The following is a 6,157-nucleotide window of genomic DNA, read 5'->3' as shown; positions in this document are numbered from 1 at the left end:
AAGGCTCGCCACAAAAAAGTAACAGAAAATTTTTCTGGTTTGGTCTCTTTCAGTCTGTATAGTTAGAATTTTTATTATTATTATTGTTATTATTGTTGTTGTTTTTTTTATTTATAGACAAAAACAAAATCATTCAACATAACAGACAATCGTACATGGTTTTGGTTTGCTCCCTGTTGCAAAGAAAGAAAATGATAAAAACTCAACTATACAATTTCATTATATATTGGTACAAAATATTCACAAAGAGGCAACACCCCCAAACATACAACCTCTGAAATACTAAAACACACAAAAAAGTAAAAAAATAAAACAAGATATATACTGTGCATCCGGTAAGTATTCACAGCGCTTCACTTTTTCCACATTTTGTTATGTTACAGCCTCATTCCAAATTGTATTAATTTAATCTCTTATCTCAAAATTCTACACAAAATACTCCATTATGACAATGTGAAAAAGTTTTTTTTTTACTTTTTTTGAATTTATTAAAAATAGAAAACTAAGAAATCACATTTACATAAGTATTCACAGCCTTTGCTATGAAGCTCAAAATTGAGCTCAGGTGCATCTTTTTTCCACTGATCATCCTTGAGATCTTTCTACAGCTTAATTGGAGTCCACCTGAAGTAAATTCAGTTGATTGGACATGATTTGGAAAGGCACACACCTGTCTATATAAGGTCCCACAGTTGAGTGTGCATGTCATAGCACAAACACCAAGCATGAAGTCAAAAGAACTGTCTGTAGACCTGCGAGACAGGATTGTCTTGAGGCACAAATCTGGTAAAGGATACAGAAAAATTTCTGCTGCTTTGAAGGTCCCAATGAGCACAGTGGCCTCCATTATTTGTAAATGGAAGACATTTGGAACCACCAGGACTCTTCCTAGAGCTGGCCGGCCTTCTAAACTGTGCGATCGGGGAAGAAGGGCGTTAGTCAGGGAGGTGGCCAAGAACCCGATGTTCACTCTGTCAGAGCTCCAGCGTTCCTCTGTGGAGAGAGGAGAGCCTTCCAGAAGGACAACCATCTCTGCAGCAATCCACCAATCTGGCCTGTATGGTAGAGTGGCCAGACGAAAGCCACTCCTTAGTAAAAGGAACATGGAAGCCCGTCTAGAATTTGCCAAAAAGCACCTGAATGACTCTCAGACAATGAGAAACAAAATTCTCTGGTCTGATGAGACAAAGATTGAACTCTTTGGTGTGAATGCCAGGCGCCATGTTTGGAGGAAACCAGGCGCCACTCATCACCAGGCCAATACCATCCCTACAGTGAAGCATGGTGGTGGCAGCATCATGCTGTGGGGATGTTTTTCAGCAGCAGGAACTGGCAGACTAGTCAGGATAGAAGGAAAAATGAATGCAGCAATATATAGAGATATCCTGGATGAAAACCTGCTCCAGAGCGCTCTTGACCTTAGTCTGGAGCGAATGTTCATTTTTCAGCAGGACAACGACCCAAAGCTCACAGCCAAGATCTCAAAAGATTGGCTTCAGAACCACTCCGTGAATGTCCTGGAGTGGCCCAGCCAGAGTCCAGGCTTGAATCCGATCGAACATCTCTGGAGAGATCTGAAAATGGCTGTGCACAAACGTCTCCCATCCAACCTGATTGAGCTTGAGACTTATTGCAAAGAAGAATGGGCAAAACTGCCTAAAGATAGGGGTGCTAAACTTGTGGGATCATATTCAAAAAGACTTGAGGCTGTATTTGCTGCCAAAGGTGGATCAACAAAGTATTAAGCAAAGGCTGTGAATACTTATGTAATTTTGATTTCTTAGTTTTCTATTTTTAATAAATTTAAAAAAAAAGTTTAAAAAAAAACTTTTTCACATTGTCATAATGGAGTATTTTGTGTAGAATTTTGAGATAAGAGATTAAATTAATACAATTTGGAATGAGGCTGTAACATAACAAAATGTGGAAAAAGTGAAGCGCTGTGAATACTTTCCGGATCCACTGTATATAATAATAATAACATTAAGAAGAAGAAGAAATACACCTCAAAAAAATCTTGAGCGACACAATTCAGAGTTAGCAGTCACCAAACCCTGAAATCCAGCTTCATTATACTAAGTTGTCAGGTAGGAGCATTCCAGTATAGTAGAGCAAAGGTTCCCAATGAGTCGGGGATTTACTCTTTAGATCCTCTGAAATGTTTTTTCTTCTTCCTAATTTTAGCAAAAAGAGTATATTTGTGTAGCCTTGTCTTGTAGGCTGGTGGATCTAAGGACTTCCACAAAAGTAGTATCCTTCTACGGGCTATTACAGAAGCGAAGGATAAAGCCTTTTCCTGGATAACAGTTGTCGAAAAATCGTCAGGGCACCTCCCAAAGATGGCTTTGAACGGCAATGAAATGATACGTTTTCTTAAAATATCGGAAATGCACCCAAAAATGGCTTGCATTCTTTCTTGTGCTTTTTAGCACTCTTTTTCAGTTGCACAACACAATAGAGTGACATCTAGTGGTCTAATAATACACACTGTCCATTTAAAGATAATGGGATACCCTCATAAATAAGTGAGAGAACGTTATTTTACTTTTAGAAGGTCAAAACTTTATTTTGATAGGAATTTAACCCAATTTCTATTGTTTAATTTATTTATCTACGTAGTTGAAAACCAAAGAGGATTTACAGTATTGCTGCAGTGAGTTGTCATGGGGGTAGGAACCTTTATTAGATATCTGTTCACCGCTGGGCTTTATGACATGAGTCACTTCCGCACAAATCATATCAGTGAATGGATTCAAGAAAAGTTGTTTACACAGCCTCATTCCAACGCACAATCCCTCAATTTTACAAGAAACCCAGTGAGTAAGGCCTAGACTACCTTTAAAGCAATATGTGTTAGAACCAGATCAGGAGGAAGACCCAGATACGTAACGTTTCTCACACAAGCTTTATTTTATGGGAATGGGGCAGTCATGCGCGTTAACACAAACGTCAGTGATTCGGCAATCGCTAGTTGGAAGAGGTAAGGCAGAAGTCCGGCATGGAACAACAGGAAGCCAGAGGCCGACGAGATCGATACCAGATACACAAGCAGATACCGGACGGACGGGGTCGATACCGGACAGGACGGGACAGACAGGATCGATACCAGATGCCGGACCGACGGGGTCGATACCGGACAGACAGGATCGATATCAGATACAGGAGACTGGAGACAGATATGACAGGATGAGACAGACGGAAACGATAACCAGTACTGAGATTGTAGCAAGGTATCAGATAGGACGAGACAGATGGGATTGATACCAGACACTGGAGACCGTAGTCAGATATCAAACACGATGAGATAGACGGGATCAATACCGGACAGAGTCAAAACACACGACTTTTGGGTGCAGAGGTTCGTTGACGGACTGACAAAGGGTGACTGAGAGCACTGAGCTTAAATAGGAGGAAAGCCAATCAATCAACGAGCCGCAGCTGGCGCCAAAGGCGGGGACAATCAGGGACAATGGGCAACCGTGACAATATGGTTGTTTTGTCCGGTATACTCTGGGAACCGTAACAATAACTGGCCACATCCATTTTAGATAAGCTTCGGGAAATAAAAACCCGAAAAAATGCCCTCAAATCAACCCTCTGACAACCAATCTTTAATCATAGGTGACCAACTTTCAATTCAGTTGAATACAAATTCAAGTGCACTGCAAATTTAAAATTTGTGTTTTCATTTACACAGTTTGATAAGTAATTCTGTTTGGCGACAGCACTTAAAAAGCACTTGTGAAATGACAGAAGAGTTTTCGAAAACATGTCCGGGAATTAAGCCAAGCAGTTTTTGGTAGTGTGCCATCTATTTCTTTGACATAAAGTTAGAGGAATTCATGTCATTGCGAGACATCCACACGAAATTTGAACAAACTGGGACTTCACATACAAAGCCATAGTCCAACTGAGGAATTTGTTCCATTATTATCGAGAAAAAAAAACGCTTCTTGGACAGGGAAAGCAAACCAAATTGTACAGAAAATGTGTGACCCTGTTTAAAGGTGAAAGACTCGTTGCAGTCTGTATGTCCATTTCATTGTGTCAACGCCACAGATGTTGGAGTGCTGGTGGTTCACGGAGTAGTTACATAAATCAACAGAGTAACAGAGATTACCCAAGCAGTCACATGGGAACAACTGCTGATCTTAGTGCTCGCATACAAACACAGACACGTGGAGGATTAAGCGCAGGATTTGCAGAGTCAATCTGTTCGGTGAAGATGGTGTCGCCGCGTTTGCTCGTCACACGCTGTTGTGCAGTAAAACACAATAGGGAAAATAATGGCGTTATGGGACATCATTAACAATAGAGCAAAAACTGCTGTTAGGGAGCCATCAAGATTGTTTTTTTCAACTCTTGAACAGGACACATTTGATTTGATATTTCTGTCTGATATGTTTCATTATCTACATGCCAATAGACCAAAGATGTATACTGTAGAAGGCACATTCATTTAATGGACTCATTTTGAATGATGGGGATGAACTACATTTATGTATGATGCTAGTTTGTTGATGTTGTGTCTCTGCTTCAAAAATGAAATTAAATAAATGTATTTTCAATATTTGTGATCGCAGTTTTTTTTTTACTACAAGTTTCTGATTTTCTTTTCAGACTTTAAACATGAAAATATAAAATTGTAATTTATTGTGATGCATCAACAATAAGTGGGACACAATCATGAAGTGGAACACACTTTATTGGACATTTTAAACATTTCAATAAATAAAAAACGAAAAAGTGGGTGTGCAATATTATTCAGCCCCTTTACTTTCAGTGCAGAAAATTCTGTCCAGAGGTTCAGTGAGGATCTCTGAATAATTCAATGTTGATCTAAATGACTGCTGTTGTGGATAATTTTAAAGCTGGATTTGGATACAAAAAGATTTCCCAAGCTTTAAACATCCAAAGGAGCACAGTGCAAGCAATAATATTGAAATGGAAGGATTATCAGATCACTGAAAATCTACCAAGATCGTGCCGTCGCCCTAAACTTTCAGCTCATACAAGGAGAAAATTGATCAGAGATGCAGCCTAGAGGCCATGATCACTCTGGATGAACGGCAGAGGTCTACAGCTGAGGTGGGAGAATCTGTCCTTAGAACAACAATTAGGTGTATACTGCACAAATCTGGCCTTTATGGAAGAGTGGCAAGAAGGAAGCCATTTCTTAAAGATATCCATAAAAGTTTACCACAAGCCACCTGGGAAACACAGCAAACATGTGGAAAAAGGTGCTCTGGTCAGATGAGACCAAAATCAAACTTTTTGGCAACAATGCAAGAAGTCATGTTTGGCGTAAAAGCAGCACAGCTCATCACCCTCAACACACCATCCCCACAGTCAAACACGGTGATGGCAGCATCATGGTTTGGGCCTGCTTTTGTTCAGCAGGGACAGGGAAGATGGTTAAAATTGATTGGAAGATGGATAGAGCCAAATTCTGGAACAAAACCTGATGGAGTCCCCAAAAGACCTGAGACTGGGACAGAGATTTGTCTTCCAACAAGACAATGATCCAAAACATAGAGCAAAAGCTACAATGGAATGGTTCACCAAAAACATATCAAGATGTTAGAATGGCCAAGTCAAAGTCTAGACCTTAATCCAATTGAGAATCTGTGGAAAAAAACTGAAAACTGCTGTTTATAAACGCTTTCCATCCAATCTTACTGAGCTCCAGCTGTTTTGCAAGGAGGAATGGGCAAAAATATCAGTTTCTCGATGTACAAAACTGATAGAGACATACCCCAAGCGACTTGCAGCTGTAATCTCAGCAAAGGGTGGCGCTACAAAGTATTAACTCAGTGCACACCCAGTTATTCGTTTTTTATTTGTTAAAAAAAGTTTAAAATATCCGATAAAGTGTGTTCCACTTCATGATTGTGCCCCACTTATTGTTGAAACTTCACAAGAAATTAGAGTTATATATATTTGTTTGAAGTCTGAAATGTGGCAAAAGGTCACAAAGTTTAAGGGGCCAAATAGTTTCGCAAGCTGCTGTTGGTCATTCATAAGCTATAGGATATAGGTTGTTTTAAAACTAGATTTAAACAGTTTCACTGAGGTTGCAGATCGAAATCTGTTAATCGATTCTTTATGACAGCATAAGTAGGAACACTTTTGTAAGTTTTGACGTTGTTGTTTGTTT

The sequence above is a fragment of the Urocampus carinirostris genome, chromosome 12 (assembly GCF_059441175.1).
Source record: "Urocampus carinirostris isolate Australia breed hairy pipefish chromosome 12, RoL_Ucar_1.0, whole genome shotgun sequence".
Taxonomy (NCBI): domain Eukaryota; kingdom Metazoa; phylum Chordata; class Actinopteri; order Syngnathiformes; family Syngnathidae; genus Urocampus; species Urocampus carinirostris.
Note: the sequence above shows the minus strand (reverse complement) of the source record.